Raw genomic sequence first — 27,757 nt, 5'->3', positions numbered from 1 at the left:
TGTGGTTACTCACATATGGAAATGGCCTGAAACAAACGGACCAGAAGCCAGCTAAGTTCTGAGGAAACTGTATTGCCAAAGATAATAGAATAAGAAAAAAAGATGAGATACAGCATTAACTGGAGCAGGCCTCTTCCACCAGGATGGTGCTATTCACAGAGATGGGGTGGGGAATCAAGATCTCTTACTCAATTTAAGGTGCCTACTGGACATCCAATGTAGACAGCAAGTAAATGGTCCTATTTCTACGCCTAGAGCTCAGGTGAGAGATTAAGGTCAGACTTGAGATAAAAATTTGGAGTCATAGACATATAAATAGTATTTAAAGCTATTGGATTAGAAGAGCTCCTCTAGGGTGTATAATGGACCAGAGAAGGAGGATCTAACAAAAGTGACAAGTCAGTGAGGTAGGAGGAAAATCAGGGAGTGTGAGGAGTGTGAGGTCATAGAAGCCAAGGGGTGACATTATTACAAAAAAAAAAAAGGATTATTTCACATTTTGAAATGCTTCTGAGCGCTGAGTAAAATTAGAGTACGCCTCTGTATCAGGGTGTAGACAATGTCCTGCAGCCAAGGACGCATAGTAAACAAATTAGTTAATTATGTTACATTGTGATATAAAGTCCACCTTTGTTAAGAATAATAAAAATGTTGCCTTTCTTGCCATTCTTAGTAGCTAGATGTAAATCCTGGAAAGACAGTGTTCGTTTTTAATTTTTAAGCTGGAAGGAATTTTAGAGATCATCTAGGCCAACTTTCTAATGTTATGGACAAGGAAATGAATTTGGAGACGTGGAATGATTGCTCGAACTCCAAAACTGCAAAATGGCAGAAGTGGGGCTGTGATGCAGGTCTCCTAACTCAGGACAGGACTCTTTTCTCTAAAAAAAAACGTGTGTTCATTGACATAAATTTGTTTTCATTTTTCCAAAATGTTATTTTTAAGTAGAGACCAAGACCCATTCAACCCCTGATGTGCTGATCTCAAAGAATTTTATTTCAGTAACCAGATTCTCAATATCATTTGCCTCAACATTAGAAGTACAAACAGAACTATAATTTGATATTTTTCACATCGCCTTTTCCTAATGTACCACGTATTTTTCACCTAACTAGTTGAGATATGGCAAGTATTCGACAAATGTGTGTTGAATGAATACATTAATTTTGTTATACCTCATATCTAGAATTTACATAGGTACATACACTATTTCAATCTACAATACAATTTGATATAAACAGGTGATTTTTTTTAGATCTTCAAGAAAGAGATTTCTGAAAAATTAAATTAATGCACTATCATAGAGAAATAGCAATTCTGGGAAGAGGAGGGTAAAACAAACAGTATCAGAAATATAAAAATAATACACCATATTTTTTTTCCTGTGGAAAAACATTCATAAGAGTAGAATATCTCTAGAAATGAGTCAGGAAAGATTATGAACCCAGAATCACATTTTCATCTATAGCTTTAAAAAATGTAGTTAAAAGAAAAAAAAAAGTGTTTCCACTACACACTTATTACAATGACTAAAATAAAAAATATTAACAATACCAAGGGTTGCCAAGGATGTGGAGCAACAGGAACTCTTATACATTTCTGGTGAGAATGCAAAATGGTATAGCCACTCACTCAGCAAAACTGTTTGGGGAGTTTCTTATAAAATTAAACATACATATTACATCTGACCTAGCAGTATGACTCCTGGATATTTACCCTAGAGAATGAAAACTGTGTTCACACAAAATCCTGTACACAAATGTTTATAGCAGTCCTATTCATAATTGCCCCAAACTGGAAAATAAAAAACAAAAACACAATGTCTTTTGATGGGTGAATGTATAAACAATGTGATACATCCACACAAAGGAACAATATGAAGTAATAAAAAGAAACAAACCATTGGCACAGGCAACAACATGGCTGAATTGTAAATACATTATGCTGAGTGAAAGAATCCAGTCTCAAAAGGTTACACACTATATGCATCCATTTATATGACAGTTCTCAGAAAGACAAAACTATGGGGATAAAGAAGAGATCACGGTTGCTGGGGCGGCCGGGGTGGGGGGGGGGGGTTGGTGGATAGGGGAGGGATAAAGGGATAGCATAAAGGAGTTCTTCTGGGTGATGGAACTGCTCTGTACCCTGATAGTGATGGTGGCTGTTACAAAAATCTATACATGTGTTAAAATTTACAGAACTTTAAACCAAGAAATTTATGAGTCAATAAAAATATTCAACATTTTCAGGAAAAAAAAACCACAAAAATACCCACTGGCTCACATATTGAATTATTGGAAAAGTATGGACTCAAACAAAGCCAAGGCTCCTCCTACCTAGAAGATAATTTGGTAAGAGATAGTGCTGTTGGTAAAAAAGAAACCTGTAGCTCCGCCTCTGCCATCAGTTGATGAAAAATGAGAATTCTAATATAGCTTTAAGCATTTAATAATAATCCTGCTTACTTAAAATTTGGTCTCTGTAGTTTATTACAGTCATTACTGTTTGAGAATCAAGGATAATACCAGCACTTGGATTTTATAAGTATGACTGGCCTCAGTAGCAAAGTAAAGATTATTAAACTAAAAAGTTATTATATTTCATAAAACCCTAATGATTCTGTGAAAAGACTACTCAGTTCAATTGTGCCTCTAACCCTGTAGCTGCAATCCATTTTCACTGAAATTTCTTAAGTTTTCAAATGTACATTTCTTTTTAAAATTGTGGTTAAATATATATAACATAAAATTTACCATTTTAACCATTTTTAGGTACACAGTTCAATAGCATTAGGTACATCACTATTATTGGCAACTATCACCACCATCCATCAGCAGAACTTTTTAATCTTTCATACTCTGAATGCATTAAACAACAACTCTCCACTCTTCCCTCCTCTCAGCCCCTGGTAACCTCTATTCTACTTTCTGTCTCTATGAATTTGACTATTCTGGTACCTCATACAAATGGAATCATACAATATTTGTTCTTTTGGGTCTGACTTATTTCACTTAGCATACTGTCTTTAAGGTTCATCCATGTACTGTGTGTCAGAATTTCATTCCTTTTTAAGGCTAATATTCCATTGTATGCCTACACCACATTTTATTTATCCATTCATCCAGAAATGGTCATTTGGGATGCTTCCACCTTTTGACTATCAATTTTACACCCCTTTGACATTGTTGTCAGCCACCATTTATTTCCCCACAAATCAGACTCAAGGCATATTTTGGTACCTTGAGCAATGTATGGCATTCTATTTTCAATACAGGTTTAAAGAGGACTCTTAAAATTTCATTAACTATACTTAGTTTCTAATTAATTACGGTAAAAGCAATTCTATGTATATCAAATTTTTGTTCAAGTTTGGTCATTATCTTAATGTGTGTGCTTGTGTATGTCAAATGCATGTCTGTGTGATAATACATAGATACAGCTGTATTATGCGTAATGTTAAAACTTTATTATTGCCTGGTTAGGAAAGTAGTCATTATCCAGAAAAAAATGGTTTTCCAGTGTGAAGAAGCATGTTAAACTTAACTAAATTGAAAATTTTGAGATGAAATAAGAGTTTGGTTCCTGTAAGGGTCTAGCATTGTAGCTAAACTCCACCCCTGACCAATTAAAACAGAACATCTAGGGTGAGGTCAATGCACTGGTATTTTTTTCTTAAACTTCATAGGTGATTTTTTTTTTTTTTTTTTTTTTTTTTTTTTTGGGTACACGGGCCTCTCACTGTTGTGGCCTCTCCCGTTGCGGAGCACAGGGTCCGGATGCGCAGGCCCAGCGGCAATGGCTCGCGGGCCTAGCCGCTCCGCGGCATGTGGGATCTTCCCGGACCGGGGCACGAACCCGTGTCCCCTGCATCAGCAGGCAGACTCTCAACCACTGCACCACCAGGGAAGCCCTAGGTGATTTTAATGTGCAGCCAAGATTAGGAATCTCTGAGCTGGAGAAAGAAATCCTGAGTCAGGGGGAGTAAACAAATGAAAGTAACTGTAAAAGGCAGTTTGGGTCTAAAGCATGGAGGTGAGGAAAGAGAAATTTAGAATTGTAAATGACAGAAGAACCACTCCAACTGGGAGAGATTAAGTAGCCTTTTAGTTGAAAGCAGAAGAGCAGAAGAGGTGTCAATTATAAGGATAATTAACATTTAGATTTTAAAGAGCTACAGAACCTAAACTAGAACATAAGCTATGAAAATGGTCTAAGGACTTCATTAGACCTTAGAGAGATATAATGTGAGAATAAGATAAAAAGGTGAGCTATAAGGTGAGAATAAGATAAATAGGTAAAATATTTAGAAGACCAGGAGTTAACAGAGTTTTGGCTATATCAAGTCTATTGATTGTGTGTAGTTTTTTTTTCTACATTTAAACGTTTGTACCATCTGAGATTTATAAGCAGAACATGAAGTAATTTCTCATCCAAGTAAACATTTATTTTATATAGAAAAGCACGGTTTGAATATATCCATTGACGTGCCTTGCTTCTCTTGACTATTCTTACCTGAAGTGACAAGTGTTCTGTCTGAGTTATATTAATCCATCCCCGGTAATTAGATAATGAACCATCTACCTCACAACCTCCTTCTCCCAGTCACTCCACCAAAGCTGAACGGCTATTTGAGCATTAAAAATAACCAGAACATTACACTACAGTAGCATCTCTAAAGAAAAAAAAAAAAAATTCTCAGCAAGAATATCATGTCACTCAAATTTGAAATGAAATCTCTTCATTATAAGAGATGCAACCATGAAAATTATTTCATTGATTAAAACTAAACAAACTAAAAAGGCAGGATATTGCAAGAGCACTTTTCCTTTTCTTTTTCTTTCTTGTCATTTTGGAAAATGAAAAGAATGGAAGAGAAATGAACAATAACCACCTAGAAATAAACACTTAATATTTTATACAAGTTTTGTGTCTTGCTTTTATCCCTTGACATTATATAAGCATTTTTTTATCTGATTAAAATCTCTTCACAAACATTATTTGTCTTTCTAACCACACCTCTATTATTTGTCACATTTCTAGCTAGAGTGACTGCTCTCACTAGACTACTGAGGCTCAGGTAGGAGTCACATAAGATAAACAAGAATTCATGTTTTTTCTGCATAAATTCTTTAAACTGAAGGCATAGGGCAAAGAAGTGAACCTACAACTTTGCACAAGCTTGCCATGATCAGTGCCTTTTGACTTCTTCAGTCCCCTAGAGTTAAGAGTCACAAAAGTAATTGGGAGCATATTCTAAAGGGAGTTTCCCACAACTGTAAATGGTTCACTCTGAGTCAGCACTCTCTAAAAGGAAGGAGTGGACAGCTGACTGGCTGGAAGTGCCAAGAAGACCCAACCCACCCAGTGCTGGACTCATAAGGGACCAGGGAAGATTTGTGCAGATGAGAAAGTCTGGGGTATCAAAATATATTTTATTTTTTCCTTCATGCTTCCTAATCCCATAACCAATCACCTTCTTCCACTCTTGTACCCTCTCTCATTGTTTTTATTTGGGAGGAGGATATTCTTTCTTTTTCTTTATCCCTTCCCTCTCCCAGTCCCCCAATCCCTTCTTTTCTCTCCCTTCTTTTTCTTAAAGCCTTTATCATAACTGACTATAACATGAAGTAAAGTATATCTGTTTAGCTGTGGTTATTATACTACAACTTTCCTGTGTTTTTAATTTAGCTTCTGGTACCTCTGCCCTTTATCCATAAAGGGTGAGTCGTTGTCAGGACTACTCTATGATGGAATCTAGAATGTACTGATTCTGAGAAAGACAGTACCTCAGATTGTGCAGTCCTCTCTTGCCTGATTCCAATTCAGATGTTCTGCCCATCTCATTGGCTGAAGTCTATTCAAGCATATTCTAAAGGGGACCTCTGATGTTTGTTTTTAACCTAAGGCTTCTGGGTCTGCTCCTTCAATTACTTAAACTTCTGTGAATTTTCTGTTGGGAATATAGTCCTGAAAACTTATCTTGCAGAAGGTTTATTTATTTGTTTATTTTTCCTCAGTGAGTGAGAGAAATAGAAGTCAGAAAGTCTAGTGAGATTTACAACAGAAAGAGAAGAATAAGTCAGATCCAGCAAGGAATTTGGAAGTGAGTAGAAAAATTAATTGACCTGGGCCAAGGAGAGTTAGTGAGCGCTCTTGAAGAGGAGAATGAGGAAAAGGTAGAGAAACATAGGCGGTATCTATAATGGAGAGATATATTGTGGATGAAAGAGATGACAAAAATGAAAATTAAGTTTTATTTTTTCTGCATTGCAGGTTATATATTCAGAGAAACTATAGTAAAGAATCAAATTACTTTTAATAACTTTTGCTTGCTCAACTATTATTTCTTTGTATGTGGTTCCAGTCATGAACGTGTATCATGAAAAGTCTCAGCTTTACACACACACACACACACACACACACACACACACACACACACACACACTGTGCTTGTTAACAAGAACCTATACCATCATTTTTTTCATGTTTGTGTTCATATAAACACACAAATATATTTACTCACAAATATTTATTATCCTGAAAATTTGCTCTTTCACCTAATCAATTATGGTCATCCTTCCAGGTCGATAGCAATAGATATAATTCATTCTTTCCCGAATGGCTGTATAATCTTCAATAACAACTGTACATATCACATGGTATTCATGTAGTCACATTAATGAATGCAGTATTCTTTTTTTAAAGCAAATTTTACTGAAATTTTCTAAATTTTTACACAGGATACTCAACAAACACTTACTGAATACCTATCTGGTGCCAGTTTTAGTGACTGAGAAAATTACTTAATTACCCATGGTTCTTTCCCTCAAAAGAAAAAAAAAATCAGTCCAATGTGGGAAATAAAGCAGTTTAAAAATATTTTTTTTTAACTTGAGAGAATCTCTCAGAGAATTTAAAATAAAGAATGGTTTAAAAATAAGTCTTTAAAAGAAGTAATTTATCACCAGCAACTTATTCTTAGTCATTGTTTCCAATGTATGAACAGTACTTAGCAGCAACAGGGTACTTCTCTTTACGGCAACTCAAGAAACAAAGTAATTTCTAACTACTAAGAGCTCAGATAAAGCACCTTACTCCTGAGACCTAAGTGATTTATAATTCTACTAATACTTTTACTGTGATAGTAATACATGATATTTATGAACCATCTTTATTCCGTGGAATTCTAAATATCATTTGACTTCTTTGCATAATGTCTGTAAGATAGAGAAAAGTGTCCCCTACAGACAAGGAAAATGATCTTAACACAGAACTGTTTGACAATGCCTGAATCAAGTCTCTAGATAGTTAGCCCCTTGCTCCTTCCTCTCAGTTACACTGGCTGTCTCTCTAGTGGTAACTGCAAAGATTATGTGGATAGTATTATGTCATCAACCAGAGTCTTGTATAGCAGGATAGAGTCAGTTCTTATTAAAAAAACAAGAGCTTTTCATGCAAACTATTTCTCTGTCTGATAAAAGGATTTATACATAAAATTCTGCTGACAAGTTTTCTAGGTGAGACAAATCTAAGTTGACTAACTGAGCAACCAGACTAATTGGTCCCTCCCACTTTCCAGTCCTAAAAGAGGATAAGACAACTGTAGCATTAAATGTGTAACCCAGGCTCACAGCTATTCCTGGCAGCCCTAATCCATAGAGGAAAACACAAATCAGTAACAACAATGACAATGATAACAATGTTAGACATATATTGGTTACTGATTATTTAATAAAGTTTTACAATGTTCAAATAAAGTAAACAAAGAACAGTTCAGTAAAATTGTAGCAAAGGTTAAGCAAATTTCATATGGTTAAGTTATTGCAAATAAGTTAACGACTTTGTCAAAAATCTAAATCTTCTACTACTTGGTAACTATTATTTTCCTGTATCTCTGAAGACATTTTATCATAAGAAGTTTGTAACCCTGAGAATCTGATATTAATCAGAAGACTGACTTCATTCTGTATTACATTTCTCATGACCTCCTGAAAGAATGTCAGTTCAGCATGGCCTCCTTCCTTTTCCAGTTGATTCAAAGAATGGTGCTTTCAAATTGCCATTTGGGATGTATGAAGCGGTGCATTTGGAGCCAATGTGCTGCAACCTGAAGTGTAACACTCTTTATTGCTCTTGAGAAACGTGTGCCTAATTCCCTGGAAATTTACTGTTTCAAAGAGTCACAAGTCTCCTGATTGCTTCTCATCAGTGTTGAGGAGATTAGATAAGCTTCCTCCCTCTTACAAAAGCTTTTCCTTCATTCAAAATTCCTTTGAGAACAAAACACTGAACCAGAATTGGATTTTTAACAAAATATTATAATATTGTAGATAACAGGTTTTTTTTTTTTTTTTCTCCTGAGGAGACCCAGCAGTTCAAAACATATACTAATGTACTTTCTGATTTAGGGCTACTAGCTACATATTGGAAGGAGCAAGGCTGAGGTAAAAGAACAAAGTCCCTTCTGTGAAGCAGGAAGGATTTTTTTCACTGAGTTATTTTAGAAGACTTGAATGGACTGCTAAGGGCTTTCACACAGAAGGACTTGGAAGTCAAACTCAAGAAATAGAGGGGAAAAAACAAATACAGAACTATAACAGGTAGGCATTTTACCATAAACTTGTTATGCATACTGGTGCTATTCTATAGTGACAGACAGTTTTAGAATAATCGTTCAAGTGTAACAACAGTAGAAATGACCTCAGAAATGGAGGTATATACATGTGGTGTTGCAAAAGTTGACACGGAAGGAAATTCAGGATCATGTATGCAGTAGGACCTGCCATCAACGAATGTTTCAAACCTCTCCCTCTTCCTCTTCTTCCATATTGTCTCTCTCCCTCTCTCTCTCCCTTACTCCTTCTTTCCCTCTCTCTCTCTCTCTCTCCCTCTCCCCCTCTTTCTCTCTTTCTCTATCTCTCCTGCCCTCACCAAGGAGTTCACTTCTAATGTTGTCCTCAGTGGTCATTAGAAAACAATATTAACAATTGATAAATATATTTGGATTTTCTGCTTTGCATTTTTTTTAGTAGCAGTAATGATGAGCACTTTTATTGACCTATATCTCTGATCAGGCGTATAAGGCTTCAATTAAGTTAGACTTGAGAAGGAAAATGTAAACCTTATTCTTTCTTATTGGTCTAATAAACACAATATTTTACTTCTTTCACTTTTCAAAGATGTTTTCAAGTACGATCAAGGTCACTAGTACCATTGTCTGCGATATGATTGGGACCTTGGGCACAGACACACAGTGAGTCAAGATGATGTAGTGATGAAAGACTAATGTCATGGATTTGACCAATCTTCCAGCTCTTTATTTCTGAAAGATGGAAAAATATATAGGAGCTCTATTTATTTCCAGGCAAGATGATATAACTTAACCATAAAAGCATCCTCTCAACATATTCTCTTTTTTCTTGGGAAATCTACGAGAGCATGTGTTAAATTCTACTTTGCCATATAAGGAGTTGAGGTATGCAGACCACAGAATACTAGCATCAGGAGAAGAGCAGACTTGGAGGTGGGTGGAATAATGGAAAGAATACTTGGGGTCAGAGAGATCTGCGTTTGGATCCTGGCTCTGGGTTTTACTAAGATGTTGGGCGGCGGGGGGCTATTTAGTCTCACTGTTCCTCAGTTTCCTAAAATGTAAACGAAAGGTTTTAATATTTATTTTGAGACACTGTTGTGGGAATTAAATGTAAAGAGCTTTATGCAGAGAGGGCGCCTGCTAAACATAACTTTTTTCTTTACCTTCTTAACTTTTTTCAAAGTTTTTCAGACATTTGGACTGTTAGAGAACTAATGGCCTCTGTGACCACGTGACCTGAAGTGATAACAAAACGCAATAGATAAAAACACCAAACAGGAGATAGTACAGGGTTTGAATCAGTTAGGTCTGGCATCAATACAAAACTCACTTACTGGCTTTGCAATCTTGGATGTTACTTAATCTTTCTGGATCTCAGTGTTCTCATTATAAAATGGAAATTATTCCTGCTTTGCTGAGTGGTTGCTGAGGCTGGTAGCAAGGATTAGAGACAAATTTTATAAAGCAGCTGGTACATTAAGTAAACAGATTGTGAGTAATACTTATTGTTCAGATTTTTATTAATTAAAACTTGTCTATAGATTCATCTCTTATACTTAATATTCCTTTTTCCACCCAAGACCTTGAAAGGGCTACAATAGGGGCTTGGATCACAGATTAGCTGGTTTGGCTGTGGTAATCTAGCTCTTAAGCATTAGAATTACAGTTCCAGCCCTGCCATTAACTATTTAACTGTATGACTTGAACAAGAATTCTAGGCCTAAATTTTGTTCATTTCCAAAATGAGGAGACTGGAATAAATAATTCCTAAGGCTCTCTGTAGACATAATATTTTGATTCTGGTGTCTTTTTACTGAGTTGCAATAGATAAGTACTCATATCTTTAGAGCTTAACCTACTTCTCTATGGTTTTAATTTTCACATTCCCTCTACTCTATTTCTTCTTTAATTGCAAAAGGGGATAATTTCTATCACTTTGCAAACAAACCAATATCTCTATTCTGATTTAGTGGCATTCCAGAATATTAATTATCATACTTTAAAACAGTCTGGATTGTTTTAATCCAGAAATTCAGTCATATTATAGGTAGTATTAATGAGGATAATGATGATTCATTTTCAAGGCTTTCTATGCCTCCAAGCCCCTGGCCATTGCACATGATAAAATATATCAAAATTAAAAATAAGATTAAGGTTTAACAGTTAAAAATACATTCTAAGAGTAAAACACATTTTTGTACTCATTTCTACACTATACAACAAGCACTTAAAAATAAACAAAAATAACAGATTCATTAACCAACAACAGAATTTTAATAATTATTAACTAGAAAGGAAATAAAATTAACTTGACCTTATCTTAGAAGGTTGTCAGAGGCCTATTTTGGTTATGCAGATGGGAAACATGTTGTGAACTATTAGACCTCTGTTTCAAAAGTCCAAGCCCTCCTCAAATTCAGAAGTAAACCTTCAGTGAGGATTCAAAATGAATATATAGATGCTATAAGGTTATGTATATTATGTACCTTTGAATTACCTTCATCTTGTTCTATTCTTAAGCTATTCTTCAATTAATATTTATTTACTTACTTTTTTTTGCATGTCTACTATGTGCTTTTCCAGAGTATTCAGAATAAGATCCAAATTCCCCACCCTGGTTACTTCTCTGACCTCACCTCCAGTCACTCTCCTCCTTTGCTTCTTTTGCTCTAGCTACTCTGGAATCCTTTTATTTCCTTGAATACACAGTTTGTCCTTGCCTCAGGGCTTTGTCCATGCTGTTTCTGTTGGGAGCTTTCTCCCCCTCTCAAACTTCCATCCCCACCCCAAATTGTTCACCTGGCTGATTCTTTCTGTCTTTCAACCCTCAACTTAAATGACACTTTCTCTAAGAATTCTTTCCTGAGCACCCAGTGGACAGAACAATAGATTTTCCCCACCCATTATTGTCTTGCATACCAATTAGCTCTTCTTATGGACTACAATTTGTAATTTTGTAATTATCTGCATACTTATTTGACATCGGATTCCCTTAGAAGACTATAAATTTCATGAGACACTAAGGGATCGTTTCTTTATTCCCAATATTAAGCATGGTTGAATAACGAATTAATGGTTCTATTGTGGTAGATTCTATAGGGTTAAGAAATATTAATAATTAAATATGGGCTCTATCCCTAAGAATTTGCTTTCTAGTAAAAAAATAAATAAATAAAGCATCCCATAAATATTGTTTAAAAATACAGAAAGTAATTCATGTCTCAAAAAATGTGTAGGAGGGTGCTGTATTAGGTTTCTAGGCTGCTGTAACAAATTATTACAAACTTGTTAACTTATATAAATTTATTCTTTCACAATTTCGAAGACCAGAAGTCCAAAATGAGATTGTTGGCAGGGCTGCTACAGGTGCTAAGTGAGTTTGGTAGGTAGGGGAGAGTGGACTATTTCTGGCTAGGTCAGGGAGAGAAGGTTTCATGGAATAAATAGCATTTAAAGTAACCTGTAAGGATGGATTAGATTTGCATATGGAAAAACAGAATGATGGCCATTCCAGATAACAGAAACAATACTAATAAATGAGGGTGAGGAAATCTGGCCTGAGTGTATGGTATATTAAACCATAAAATTAAGTCAAAAATTGGGACAGAATTAGATTTTAGAGTATCATGAATATTGGTTAGGCATTGTTTGGTAATTACTATAGAATATTAAAGTTTTGTCTGAACAAAAGTGACATGATCTTAGGGCTCCTGCTTCATGAAACCTAATGGGGCAACAGTGTTTAGGATGAACAGGTCTCCCCTCCCTGTTTCTCCTGACTAGGAGATTAGTACAACCAAGAGAAGATGAAAACCTGACGAGGACAGAAATACCAAAAAAGGAGAATTACTGGCCACTTATTGGATACTTGGGGGGGATAGGAGAGGGAAGAATGAGATATTTTGAGCCAAGATGACCTGGAGAATTGGGGTGAAGAAAATAAGGATAGTCAAAAGAAGGATGATTTTTAACTAGGAGGATAATTACTTGATATATTGATTCTGAGAAACTGGTGTGATATCTATATAGTTGAAGATTTAAATAAGGAAACTGGAAATACAGTGCTGTAGTTTGGGACTGAAGATATAAATGTGTGCTCTATCAACAGTGAAATAAATGAAGTCATACAACCCTGCAAAACAATGTCAAATCATGGGAAAAGTATGCATGTGGAGTTTGACAGACATATTCACATCCTATCTCAACCAATTACCTTTTGTATGACCTGGGACAAACTGCTGAATTCTTCCACTTTCTCGTTTGTGAAAAAAGGGGAAAATAATATTATCCCTTAGTCAGGATTACCTGAGTTGAGTATTTAAAAGACCTATCATCTTTAGATCTGCTTTCATATTTTGGTGGCATGATTCCCAGTAAGACATATATTTATTTTTCAATCCATTATCTTAAAAATATGTAACAAAGTCTTTTTACAAACTTTTTTTCTTTGATTCTATTTCTTAAAAGCATATTGACTGTGATCCTCTAAACTGATTTCATGACCTATGAAAGAGTTGCAACCTACACTTTGGAAAACATTGCCCCTAACCAGCATTCTATACTCAGGTCACACCATTACCATTATTTCCTCAACTTCCCTCTGCCTAGGCTGCTTGCTAATATGATATTATTCCTTGATGGTCCAGATGAAGTGATAACCATTTATTTCCTCTACTACACCCATAAAATACTTTGTCTATAAGAAAGATGTATCTGTTGTCCAACTACTACTCTGGTCTCTTTGGATTGTCAAATGACAGAATCCAATAAAGGAAACCTGAAATAAATTACCAGGGCAAGTAATTCATTTTAAACTATTAAAGTTTATTTCAATTTTTCCAGACTCTGAGAAACTTTTCTCTGATGGAAATGACTCCTGGAAACAATGACATTCTGACACCATGCCTAATGCACCCTCTTTGGGAAGTTTGAATTCAACGTCACAATGGCTGTGTTCAGATTACCGGTTTCATCTTGCTTGTAAGCCCAATTAAACTACTGAAGTTTCTAATGGCCTTCTGTCCACTTTGTAAATCACCATAAAGAATATTAAACCAACCACATAAATTTGCCTCTGTGTGACTCAATGCACAACCAGAGGCACAATACCAAAATGCATAATAAAAAAATAACAAATTTTTGATAACAATAAATGCTTTTAGAATACCCTTTATATATGAATTTTGGACTAGTTGGTAGAGGGGACCACAGTTCAGTGGGTCTCATAAGATGAGCCTAAGGCAATTTGTTCCTCAGCAAACACAGCTCAGACCCTGAGTGTAGAAGAAAGATCAAAGCCTCAGAGTCCAAAGTTGGGTTTACTCTCAGGCCTAGATGTCTGAGAATGATTTGCATTGGTGATCAGTATGGTTTGGGTAACCTGCATGCCCTACCCTGGGCCTCAATTTACTTATTCCAAAATGGGATGACTGGACTTTTATTTCTTATATCCTTTCTACCTGTAACGTTTGCCGATGCTATGCCCTTACATCTCTTTCACCTCAATCTTTTAATCTTAAAACATATGAAATGTGTTTATAAAGTTCTTTGATGTCCCTAAATGTTATCCAACATGATAACAGTACAATTCTTGAAGCCTAAATTTTATCATTTTAGCTTTGCCTCAGAGGCCAAGTTTTATGAGAGCCTTAGTTTGCACCACCAGAAGCTAATTTAATAAAAATGAAGGGACCCATTTTAGAAATAAATTAAAATTGGTGGGGGAGGACAGGTAACTTTATGCAAAAGAAAAAACAACAGCAACAAAAAAACGGGAAACTCAGCTTAGAGGGGTCAAATTGTTCTGAGTTCTAAATAATGCTGTGGTCATATTTGTGCTGAGAAACTGGTCCTGGTTTTTGACGCACTGAAAGTAGAAGTTTCTAATGGCAAATTCCGAAATCTCTGGACTCTTGACCCAATACCTTTTGTACCATTTGCCCCATTTTCTTGAAGCACAATCTACTGCATAGTAATTAGACAAACAGGTACAGAGCATCATCCATCCTAGAGCCAGGTAGATTTATCTTTGGAGACAACTTCAGTGTATGGGATGTAAGACACAACTTAAACAGAAAACCAGTGAAGACCACTTCACAGACAAAAAGGATATGTATGAATGGGCACTTCTCATTCTGCTCAGGTGAAAGAAGTATAAAGTCAAAGAGGAGAAAGACTAGGCGACTGATGCCTAATGTTATGTGGTAAATAGTAGGTTTGTCTTTGACAAATTCCTTTATAATTATCTTCCTGACTGTCAAAAACTTTATTCAACCCATCTTCACAATATTCTCTGAATGAATGACTCCTAAAGTTCTGACTTAAATTTTCTAATTGTACTAATAACAATAGCTGTTTCTTGATTACTACTATTATGCCAAGTACTGGGGATTACAAAAATCAATAAGAAATATACACTGATTTTAGAGACCTTACCATCTATGGTTTTCGACTGTGATAGTTATGACAAAAATAACAATAACCATCATGTATTCACTCATACCATCCAGGCACTGTGCTCAGTGGGCAGCATATATAAGCTGCCAAAGTTCCCTCCAGTTCACCAGATACCCTGACAGTGAAGTGATCTTGCTCTGTCCATGCAACATCTCTCAAAGAAAAAAAAAAAAAGGACCTAACAGGAATTCAGACAATAGGCAGGGATATTTAAGCAACGTCAGAACTGTCTACAGTAAACATACAAGAACTGTAGTCAATAATGAAAGAGTGCAGTAAACCAAAGTGAAAATGGAAGAAATCATCTGAATCACCGTTAGTGTACTCTGTCGAGAGGAACTGTGACACTTTGAAAACCACGATGCAGTAAACCCCACATCCGGCATTCCAACAATGACACAAGGAGATGAATGCTGTTTAAGTGTTTTAAGACTCTCTAGCAAAAGACCTCATAACACATTAAATTGTAAAACTTTGGAAGACATCATAACCTTCTGGACTTCACTACGAAAATGAACATTTTGATCTAAAATTAAAAAAATATAACACTGAATTTCCTTGTAGTATTTCATAACCTTTGAGTGCGGCATTAAAATGCTTTTCTTTTTTCCCCCACCACCTCTAAGCTTCTGTTTTCTTACCCTGGGCGTCTGAATCTTTTATATGCTTGGGTTCTATTCACTGCCTGTTATTCAGACATTGAAATCCCAAATGTTAATTGTTCTTCCAAGTACATTGACAAAACAGCAGCTAAATAAGGGTAGACCAGACTGTGGTAGACTCTGACATGCATTTATGGAACAATGGGGCTCTGAGAGACAGCCTTGTAGCTCACGGGAAGACATAAGATGTGCTATTTTGACTGCTTCATAGCAGAATGGGGAACACACGCACACAAGGGAATTATGCATTTTACTTAGTTTTGCCCAAAGTCCTCAAAGCAACAGAATCTTGTGATGTCATCATGAACTTTCTTTCTCTCCATTTACATTGACACAAAGGCTAAAAATTTCTAATGACATCACAAAGGAAAAAGGAACCTACTTTGATTCCATAAGAAATCTGTTACCTTCTAAGAGACTTGTACCAAAATGTAAGAATCCTTCCTGACAGGGTGTATGTCACTGTGCTGATGCACGGTGGGTGACACCCTCCCTAATGCAATTCAAGCCAGCCAAAAGAAAGGATTCACAATTTAGGTTGGATAAAAAAGACATACTGAATATTGAGCCTTACAAATTTTCTTTTTTTAAAGAAGGAAATCATTTAAACATGTATTTCTTCAGGGATATTCAAATTTTTACTCATGTCTGGTTACTATGTTACCAATATTTTTGTCCTTTTTTTGAGTTGGTCACAAAAACACAGAGGAAGGTAGAGGAAGCTTTCACTTACAAGAATGCGGTGCAGCTCAATCTTTTGTTTTTAAGGTGCAGTGATTTCAGTCTCTAAATGTAACTTCAGGCAGTCTGAAAAGAAACAGGTTAAAATCTCTTCCAGTTATAATTGGTATTTCAGATTTAATTAAAAATTAAACTTTCATAATGTTTCACCATCCAAAGCAATGCATTATCAGTCAAGCGTGGCTTTTTTTTTTTCCTAAGGAAAAAAAAAAAAAACTCTCTTCCCAGAGTCGTTTTTTTAATGAAAAGAAAAGGATCTAAAGAGGAAAAAAAGCAATTCTGAAAAACAAAATATGCCGCCATGTTAAGGACTTCATAATGATATGACTAGAAGCTCAGTGCTTCTGAATTTTACCTATATTCTGATTTTTTAAAAACTCCTAAATAATTCCAAAGCCTCAAGATTACATAAAATGTTATTTCAGAGAAAAAAGAAGAAAATCTACAATCTGAATACACATATTAAAGGGAAATGTAACTTGAAATAAAATTGGAAAAAAATGTTACATCTACTACTTTCAAATGACTGAATTGGTGGTGGGGCAAATGGTGAAGTAGAGGTAAAGGAACATATTTAGCAATACAAATGCCCATTGCAAGGTATTGTGGGTTTAGTGCACTCCAGACCACATCATATTATATAGGTAGTCACATGCAGCATTGCTATCTGAAGCAACATGGGAAGACCATCAGGGTTTGAACCAGTCTTCTTGATTTAAATAACTGTGAACACATTTAAAAAATACCTATTTTTAATCTTTGAATTAAGAGTCCAGGCATTAAAATTAAAATATGTCATAAATACTTGGGCTTAAGATGTCATACTAATATTTTCAATCCTTTCTTTCTTCATACAACACCATCTATGAATAAGATAATAGTTAAAAAACAGGATTAAGTCATCCCTATTTTTAGCTTCAAATAACTGATACAACAGGTTTAGAAAAACAGAGCTTTTTAGTGTAAAATGGAGACAGAACAATTATCTTTCTTTTACTTTACAGCATGGCAGTACATTTTTTAAATATATTTGTAGCACTAAATATGGTATGTTTATGTCCACCTTCCTACTAATGCAAGGTAATATTTTAATATCACCATATATGAGAATATGATCATAGATCAGCCCTGAAATTGCATCTGTTTTTAGAAAATGCATCTAGTTCTTACTTGTGAATTCTATTTTCTTTTTCTCTTGTATTATACAGAGGAATATTTTGGGTATTGTGTCTATTTGATGCATATAGATTTTAAGTTCAAACTGGCTTAAATTCACTAGGTCTATCCATGAATGGATCCCCCAAAAAAAAAGATCACTGACATTGACTAACTAAACTTTTCCCCTGCTTCTCACATGCCTGAATTAGACTAAAAATGCACCAGTGTAAAGACAGAAATTATGGAGGCGTCACCAGGGACAACTGACTGAGAGGAGGGGAGTTCACATATTTCCTTATAAGGCAACAAAACATTCATAAAAGAAACTGACAAAAATAACTCATGCTCAGAAATAATAAGGAATAATAATAATCCCCAATAAACGATTCAGAAACATAAAAACTGCTCACCTCTATATAAATCTGAATCACCAACTAGTATTGTTCTACTCACCGATCACGTATAGTTAGTGAAACGGATTCAACTGTCTAGTTCAGACGAGAAAGGGTGATAGAAACTAGGCTGCATATTTACACATAAACTACTTAACTGACAACTAGAAGTTCAATTTAATCAGTCAGATTTCCTTTTCCTTAATTCACCAGATGTTGAGTGAATTGAACTTAGTTCAAAACAATAAAGCAGTTTCTACGAACAGAAAGTCAAGTTACATTTTCCTCTTCTCATGTCATTCCTCTTTCTCTTCTTTGATCTTTCTCTTCCCTTCTCTATCTCTGCCTGTTTCTTCCTTACTTTCACTTTCTTCCTTATTTATTTTCTCCCTCTCTCTTCTCTCTTTTTTTTCCCCCTTGGTGAGGGTAATGAAGCTCAAAAATAACATCTTGTATCCTGTTGAGGGAAACTTGGTCACAACTATCCTTCCAGATGACAAACTCATTCTTAAATGTCTGCTTCCCAATCCAAAGAAAACAGAGTAATTGAGAAAATAGAGATGCAACATCACTTAGCACTACCAACACCACCACTTTTAATTCCCATGTTACATTCATCACAAGGAGGACTGAAGTTTATTTACGTTATCCCCTAACCTCAAATAGGACCACAAATAAGACTAATAACAGGACCATTTTGTGGCACTCAGGCAAACGGCTGGTCAAAACAGATGGATCTTACTTTGCGCCAGGACTCAAAAAATGCAGTCGCCAACACACTGTTGGCGACTACATATCTTGGCCCAAGGATGGACCTGGAAGTGGGACCAGTTGTCTTTGATATGAATACTGTTCCTATTCATATCTGCCTCATGAGAAATCATTAACTCTGTTCCTATGTAGTGGGGTTAAGTATTGGGTAGAAACTCTTTGGAAGATTGATCATCGAGAAAGTGAAATATTCTGAAGGCATGTCAGATTAGATTAAGGAGCAGAGAAGTTAGGACTAGGACCTTATTTTTGGCACTACTGTCTACTTTTCAACTTCCTGTTTTTTTCAAGTTCAGTACTGTACACTGAACCCACTTTTAAAATACTAGATTTCCAGAGTATGTGTCATCAATAAGAATAACTTGCTGCTGACGTTTTGGGTTCCAAAATCTGTTAAAATTTTTTCAAGTTATCCAGATCAACCTCAGTCATTATTAAAACTGACCACCAATGTCAGACTTCTTTAATCAAGACAGAACTATGTAAGGCTTTAAAGAATACACCCAGTGATACACTGGGGAACAGCTCAGTAATCAATGCAAATTACAAAGCCCGGAAGAATGCTTCTCTTGGCAGAGACTATTTAGCAAAAGAGTTGTACATTCTGCACTAGTTAAAGATTCTGAATGGCTTTCCAGAGAAGTAGCAAATGCATTATATTACAGTAACCCATCCTGTAAGTCTTCAAGGCCAAAAAAACAAAGCCCCAGACAATAAAAAACTGAAGGGGGTGTGAGGAACTATAGATCCTAGTATTGATTAGGAACAAAGGACTGCTTCTGACCACATCGAATAGGTAGGAGTTTTAGATATCACCAGGTCACAGAACTTCAAGGAAAGAGCAACAAAGCACTCCAGTTTAGGAAGTCTGTGCTAATATAGGCAATTCTCTTAATGCTTTCCCAACTATTCAGCACCGACTGTATCTTGCTCAGGTTGTTTTTGAGAGTTCACTCACCTCTCTATGAGTTATTCATTCTGACACTGCTCAGATTTGATTTTTAACAGACAAGCCCTGTTTGTGGTCAACATAGAGACAAAATTATAATGTTTTAATTATTTCCCTTAGTCTTTTTTTTTTCCTTTTCACTTACAACTTTTCTTATTGTGAAATATTTCAAACATATGCAAGAGTAGAGAGTATAGTAAAATGAACTCCCCACCCCCTGCAAAGAAAAGAATTCCTATGTACATTGCTTTATTGCACTTTATAGATACTGCATTTTTTACAAATTGAAAGTTTGTGGCAACCCCGTATCAAGCACTTCTACCAGTGCCATTTTTCCAACAGCATTTGCTCACTTCATGTCTCTGGTAATTATATCTTGGTAATTCTTGAAATATTTCAAATTTTTCATTATTATTTTATTTGTTATGGTGATCTGTGATCAGTATCTCTGATGTTACTATTGCAAAAAGACTACAACTAGCTGAAGTCTCAGATGATGGTTAGCATTTTTTAGCAATAAAGTATTTTTAAATGAAAGTATGTACATACATAATGCTATTGCACACTTAATAGACTACAGTATAGTGTAAACATAACTTTATATGAATTGTTGAAACCAAAGGATTTGTGTGACTTGCTTTATTGTGGTGGTCTGGAACTTGAACCTTAATAATTCTGAAATAGGCTTGCAGATAGAAATACAATTGACTTGTGTACAATGCTCTTGTACCCAGCGAGCTTGCTGAACTCATTTATTAGTTTGTGTGTATGTGCATGCATTCCTTAATATTCTCTACGTACTTATGATGTTTTCTGCAAATAAAAGTTTTAGTTTTTACTTTCCAATCTGGATGCCTTTGATTTCTTTCTTTTCTGTCTGTTTCTTTCTTTTTTATTTCTTTCCTTGCTTTATTTCCTCTTTTTCTTTTTCTTTATTTTTCTTACCTTTCTGTACAGAAACACCAGTACAATTTTGAACAGGAGAGGTGAGAGCTGACAACCTTGCCTTGTTCCCAATCTTAGAGAAACCCGTCAGTTTTCCATCATTAAGTATGATATTAGTTGCAGGTTTTTCCATAAGTGCCCCTTATTTAGGTACAGAAGTTCTATCCCTAGTTTGTTAAAAGTTTCTGTCACAAATGCATATTGGATTTTCTCAAAATTTTTTTTGTGTATCTATTGCCACAATAGATATACATATAGATAAATATACATATAGATACAATAGATATAGTCATGTGGTTCTCGCCTTTATTCTACTAATATGTTATATTACATGAATGGATTACTGGATGTTAAACCAATCTTGCATTACTAGGATAAATCCTACTTGGTCAGGGTGTAAATAATATTACAGATTGCTGTACTTAGGTTTGTGAATATTTTGTAGAGGATTTTTGTTTTTATACTTATGAGGAATACTGGTTTATTTTCTTATGATGTCTTTGTCTGGATTTGGTCTCAGGGTAATACTGTTCTAATAGAATGAACTGAAAAGTGTTCCTTCTTCCTCTATTTTTGGAAAAGTTTGTGAAAAATTGGTATTATTTCTCGTTTAAATATTGGCTAGGATACAGTGAAGTCATTTGCATCCAGACTTTTCTTTGTGGGATGACTTAGTTAATAATTCTATCTTTTTACTGTTATAGGTCCATTTAGATTTTCTATTTCTTCTTGAATCAGTTTTGGTAATTTGTGCATTTCTAGAAGTGATACCATTTTATCTAAATTGTCTAATTTCTTGGAAATAATTGTTCATAGTATTACATTTTAATCTTCTAAATTTCTATGGGGTTGGTAATGTCTCCTCTTTCACTTCTGATTTTGGTAATCTGTTATGTCCTCTCCTTTTCCCTTGGTCAGTTTAGCTAAAGATCTGTCAATTTTGTTGATCTTTTCTAAGAATCAACTTTTGGTTTCATTGATTTTCTCTATTATTTTCTTGTTATATATTTCATTGATTTCTGCTCTAATCTTTATTATTTCCTTCTTCTTTAATTGAGTTTTGTTATATAGTTACACCATATCTATGTTTACCTACATAATTATATTATGAGTGCTATTTATCTCTTTGGGTGTATTTTAATTACTGTTTGCTGTCATTTCTTTTCAGCCTAAAGGATTTCCTTTAGTAGTTCTTGTAAGGCAGGTCTGCTAGCAGTGAATTGCCTCAGTCTTTATCCTACAATATCTTTATTTTACCTTCATTTTGAATAGTTTTGCTGGATATAAAATTCTTGATTGTCATTTGTTAAAATCTTTATTTCCTTCAGCCTTTGAATATGTTATCTCTCTGCCTTCTGACTTCAAATGTTTCTGATGAGAAGTCAACTGTTAATCATAGTGGTGTACCCTGTATCCAATTTGTCTTTTTTTCTCTTGCTGCTTTCAAGAATTTCTCTTTCTCTTTGGCTTTCTAAGTTTGGCTATGATGTGACTATGTATGGATTTTTCATATTTATGACACCTGGAATTTGTTGAGCTTCTCAAACATGTAGATTAATGTTATTCATAATATTTGGCAAATTTTTGGTCATTGTTCCTTCCAATATCTTTTTTCTTCTCTTTCTTTCTTTTCTCTCCTCCTTCTCTCCCATTACACATGTTGGTATGCTTGATGGTTTCTCACAGCTCTCTGAAGCTCTACTTCTTCCTTCATTATGTTTTTCTCCTCTTCAAATTGGATAATTTCTACCAATTAATTTCAAGTTCACAGATTTTTTTCTTTTGCCATCTCAAATCTGCTGTTGAGTCCCTCTAGAATATTTTTCATCTTAGTGTACTTTTTCACTCCAGAATTTTTGTTTCTTTTAAAAATAATTTCTATCTTTATATTAATATTCTTTATTTGAATAGTAATTATAGTAATATTTTATGTAATTATTTAATATGATTTCCTTACTTACTCAAACATATTTGTAGTAGCTCCTCTCAGGTCTTTGCTAAATTCACCTTCTGCTCTCCCCCACAACCTAGAGATAGTTTCTGTTGACTGCTTTTTTTTAACTGGGTGTGGATTAAACTCCTGTCAGTCCTTACATGTCTCAAAAAGTTTTTCTTGAAAATTGACATTTTATACAATATATTATAGTAGTTATGACTTCTGATTTTTCCCTCTGGGGGTTTCTGCTGTTTTTGCTATTTATGTGTTTATTTGTTTAGTGACTTACCAGTCTAATTCTTTGGAATCTGTCTCCCTCATACTGTTCAGCTGCTGACGTCTCTGGTCAGTTTTTATAATTCCTACTTTCATTTCTTAGCTAAGACTTGCCCCTGTGTCAGCACAATTTGCAGTTTATATCCAATGACTGGTCAAAAGCTGTACTCAAACAACTTAGGCTAATAAGCTAACACCCTTTGCTGATGAATATATGCATGGATTGGGGAATTCATTCAAAGTTCAGTCAGCTTACAAGTCTTCCTTGCCTCTTACATTCCACTGGGCTCTCCCTTATCTCCTCTTTGCACTAGGCCTTAGGATCCGTCTGGGGTATGTGGATATCTTGGACCTTCTCTGATCTTCCCTGAAACACGTATGCAGATTTCCAAACCACCAGAGATATGTGTTAGTTTCATCAAGGCTCAATATGGCAGTCTCCTCATCCAATTCTCCTTGTTAAATTTCTGGCTAATATGCCAGTCTATTGCCTGCCCCAACCTGAACTGCAATCTGAGGCTAGCTATGATGTTTACACTTCCTTTTTTGTTTGCTGCTGAGACTGCTACTGTTTTGACAGCACCCAGGGGCATGTGGTTTTTCAGCTTGATATTCTATTCCATCAAGTCAGCCCCTTTCAGCAGTGAAGGTGTGGATTTCCATGGCTCACCCTGCCCTGCTGGAACTATTATGCTAGTGGAGTTTGGGGAGGGGTAAGGAGAGGAGGTAGTCCCAGCTGAAACAACAGACCCCATTTATGTCTGTTGTCTCACAATAATCTTTAATGTGGCACCTTTTATTCTCAAAAACATCCAATTTAGGTGATAAAATTTATAGTCTCCTTCTACACAGTGATCATAAACTACTTATGGTATTCCTTCAACAAATGCCCACTGCCTAATTCTTTGCCTTGTAATGCAAGAATCAGAGGCCCAGCTGCATGGGGTGTGTGTGTGGGTGGGTGAGGAGGTCCAACTGCTACTGAATGAAAGCTTCCATGATGGTTACATGTGTACAGAAAATCCTCTACAGCTCTAGAAAGTACAAACATTTTGGGGGATTAAGAATATCTGTCAATTCTGAAAATCCTTAGTTGGGTTGGGCCATGAGAATTGGGAGGTGACTGGAGGATGAGGATGAAGGTGCCAAACGTCTCCCATCAGAGATAAATAATTTTGCCTTACTTTACAGATCTAAGAGGAATCACTCAATGAGAAGAGGTAAAATTATGTGGTTTATAAAGGATTTCTAGGAAATTTAGAGCTTGAATGAGCCGAAATAAACCCATTCCAAGTGACTGTGGAGAACGTGTTATCTAGACTTAATCTTACATAAAATAGTAGCTCAGAGATCTCACTAAAGAGGTTCAAATACTTACTTGGATCAGTTTAGTATTTACCAAATTGTTCCTTCACAGTTTCCTGTCCCTCTCAGTTTATTCTACTCAGGAACATACTAAGGTGATGCACTCCTCTGGGAGCTTAAATTACTCTTGCAAATCAGGAAGTTCCCATATAGAAATAGGGAGTAATAAGCATTTTAGAAACGATTTTTGCTTTACATGATGATCCAAAATAAAATTCCCTTGAGAGATTCTCCTGTAGCATTTAAATTATGAATAGATTTACAAAATCACTCCTATCACATAAAATGAGATAAACATGTAGTATCTGCTTCTAGGAATTTTCAAAACTGTTTGTTTTTTTGTTCTTCAAAAAGACTTAAAGGATTGGGAAGATCAGTAAACTTTGTGCAGTAGAAATTCAGAACGTATGATGCATTAACTTCAAATATCTTACTGATATTTTTGGATCAACATTATGCTTCACAATTTACAAACTACTGAAGAAATCAAAGTATTCACCAAACTTCATCTAATTAAAATGTCATAGCAATTCACCTTTAACCAAGGAATGTGTAACAGTAAATATTACTATTTCTATTTGGAAAACAAGGAATCTAATCCATGAAACAGAACATGTAAACATCACATAAATTGCTTAATGACGTGAATAAGTCTGCTGATGGAGTATATGATGAAATTCCATCACCTTGTAGCATGAGATTATCACTTAGGTAATATCCAGGCTGTGACAAAGAAGAAACTTGGAACCTGCATCTTCCATTTTGTGTATATTAGAGCAGAATCAAAATAAATGTTTAAAGAGATTTTTTTTTGTCCTATGAAATGATACTTCTCTGGCTAATCTCTCAGGTAAAGTGGGTAGACATTTTTTAGCTGTGTGTTTTTGTTAGGCTTTTCAACTTCTATAAAAGAATTTAAACACAGCCCCTAACTTGACTACTATTTCTGCCTTTAATTAACAAAGAATAGCTGTATTCCAAGAATTTTCCAATAATACAATCCAGAATTCACAGTCATCCAATAGCAATCAAAGGCCTAACTTAGAGAAATAGTATATATAAGAAACTGTCTGAAGAATGTGCAGTCCTTTCATTGGAATTCAGCATCTAGATATATTCTAAAATCTTCCTTCGAGTTATACCAGAATGGAGTGTCATCTATCTGGTCTGTATTTTATGAGACTGAGAATACCAAATTGTACATTACTGAAATGTTATCAATCTATATTGAGGGCCACAAAAGTAGAAGTGTACCTATAAAATATTCTTTGTTTCTCATGAAAGTGAATATTGGTCATGATATTCATAATAAAATACCCTTTATTACTTATAATAAATAATAAAAATACCCTTTATTACTTAAGGGTATCAGAGGAAGATATTTCTTTCTAGTCTTAATATCAGCAATGTATTTCTTCAAAACATATGATAAGAATCTTATTTGTAAACGTATGTAAGATACTATCTAGGGTGCTTTTTTATATATAGGTCTAATTCTTGCCCCCTTCTCATGTTTTTCCCTTGTTTACCCATTTTAGTTTTCATTTATTTCACTTATATACTTCACTTAATTTTATTTAATTTAATTCACAATAAATATATATATATGTGTGTGTGTGTATATATATATATATATATATATATATATACACACACACATATATATTTATATCATATACCTATGTATCCCTTTAAACCATCTTTATTTCTTTTTGGAACAAAGAGATGTCCATCTACCTCTCTGTCTTCTTATCTACCCTTTCATATACCAAGTCATCTAAAGCTACTAGAGGATACCCCAAAATTTAGATGTAATTTCAAAATGTCAAACTAGTTCTTCTAGGAACTGGACTTGATAGACTTATTTACACTTTTGCGGTAACTTCATTTTCTTCTACCCTCAATGCTATTCAAATCAGATGTCTGAAGCAAAGTAATAGACTTGTATCATGAGGGTCCAAGACTAAATTAAAGCTTAGATAAGCATCTTTTTTCTAACTCATCTAAAGATGATTCTTGGCTTTCTGTGCAAGAATAGAATAATTTGGAACCTGTGGAGCAACAGTAGCTATCTTCAAATCATTAATAAAGCATATAAAATAGGGCAGTCATGACTGACTGTGCAGGTTGTGCCCTGTACAAGGGCTCCCAGTACAGTGGTGTGTTCCAATTTAGAAGCCATACTCCCTGGCCCAAGCTACATCAGCTGGAACAGGGTTTCCTTTAATAATTTGCACAAAGGTGCAATCTATTCCTGAGTTGTTCTAAACCTCTGTACAAGTAACAGAGGCCCTCTATAACATGTTTCTATAGTATTTCTAACAAAATATAATTAATTGCATCGATATTTAGCCGGCTCTCTAGCTGTTACATGTTACATGAATGTCTGGGTAAGCCTGCTAGTAATGACCTCACCACCTGAGTTTGAGTCTACATGACTTGGACTAAGCAATGCTTCAAAAACAGAATGTTAGTTATAAGTACAGATCTACTCAGGGAGACTGACTCTGAAACAGAATAGGAGGAAAAGGATGCTCCTAATATTGTCTTTCTTTGTAGGAAACAACATATCTTATATCAGATCATATTCTCAACATACTAAAGGCTTTTCTTCTGAAGTAGAGTTGAGAAGTGGGTGCAGAACATAATGTTATTCATATTATTATTATCTCATTGATTATATTGTCTCCAGCTTAGAATTTTCAAGCAATGAGAAAAGTGACTTTAAAAAATCTTCAATAAGTTTTGCGACAATGGATTATTTGTATAATGGAGTACTTTGCCCTTAAATTTAGCTCGTGGCTTTCTCTCTCCCTGGGAAATTTTATACAGTTAACTCTCAATAAATGATTTACAAGTGAGCTATGCATGAAACATTTTACATTAACTTTTTTTCTGACTGAAAAATTAACACATACCCATTGCAAAAGAATTGGAAAATACAGAAAAGTATACGAAAAAATGATAAATACCAAAAGTCTGATCACAGAGTCAATCAACCACTACTGGTACTTCAGCATTTAATTCAGACATGACAAACTTTAATCCCAGTTTGGCTTTCTTTTCTCCCACTGAACATCACTGAGCTGCCTCCTATTTTCACTTTTTGGTATTTACTCAAGCAATAGTAATTATTTTCTACAAATTAATTTAGCAATTAACCAAGTATGATTATATTTCATAGATCTGATACAGATTATTATTCATTCTTACTGTTCATTATAAAATGAGATAAGTTTTATCTAATCATGCCCTATGAAGATTATTATACATAAAAAAGTATGACATTACATACTTTGGGTTAGATCATTTCTGTTTCATAATATGGATGCTAGAAATAGCTCCATTAACTCATGAAAACCAAAAGTAAAATGGTAAATTTGATGTTAAGAAGTCAAATATTGTATGCAAAGACCAAAGACAAATTATTTTAGATAATATTCTTGCTTCTTTATTTTGATTTTTACTATCTTTACTTCAAAACTACAATATTAGTATGGAAAACTGAG

General features: G+C 34.9%; 1 protein-coding gene and 1 long non-coding RNA gene across 7 annotated transcripts in view; one reads left to right on the top strand and one right to left on the bottom strand.

Moving 5' to 3' along the window:
• The window catches only part of ZBTB20 (zinc finger and BTB domain containing 20), an 837,083-nt gene that overhangs the window by 468,178 nt on the left and 341,148 nt on the right, over positions 1-27,757 (bottom strand). For 5 of the 6 annotated variants that reach the window (XR_012331523.1, XR_012331521.1, XR_012331522.1 and 2 more), the window contains exon 5: positions 16,449-16,522. The exons of the other annotated variant lie outside the window; for it this stretch is intronic. The gene's annotated coding sequence lies outside the window, so the exon portion shown is untranslated. The remainder of the gene's footprint in view (positions 1-16,448; positions 16,523-27,757) is intronic. 6 annotated transcript variants of the gene reach the window in all.
• Positions 5,786-13,541, top strand: LOC141278590 (uncharacterized). The gene is made up of 5 exons (XR_012331525.1): positions 5,786-5,917; positions 6,022-6,107; positions 8,413-8,604; positions 9,184-9,257; positions 13,440-13,541. It is a non-coding gene; the product is annotated as an uncharacterized lncRNA (long non-coding RNA).

Source organism: Tursiops truncatus, chromosome 4 (assembly GCF_011762595.2).
Source record: "Tursiops truncatus isolate mTurTru1 chromosome 4, mTurTru1.mat.Y, whole genome shotgun sequence".
NCBI classification, from domain to species: Eukaryota; Metazoa; Chordata; class Mammalia; order Artiodactyla; family Delphinidae; genus Tursiops; species Tursiops truncatus.
This window is presented reverse-complemented; position numbering and strand designations above follow the sequence as displayed.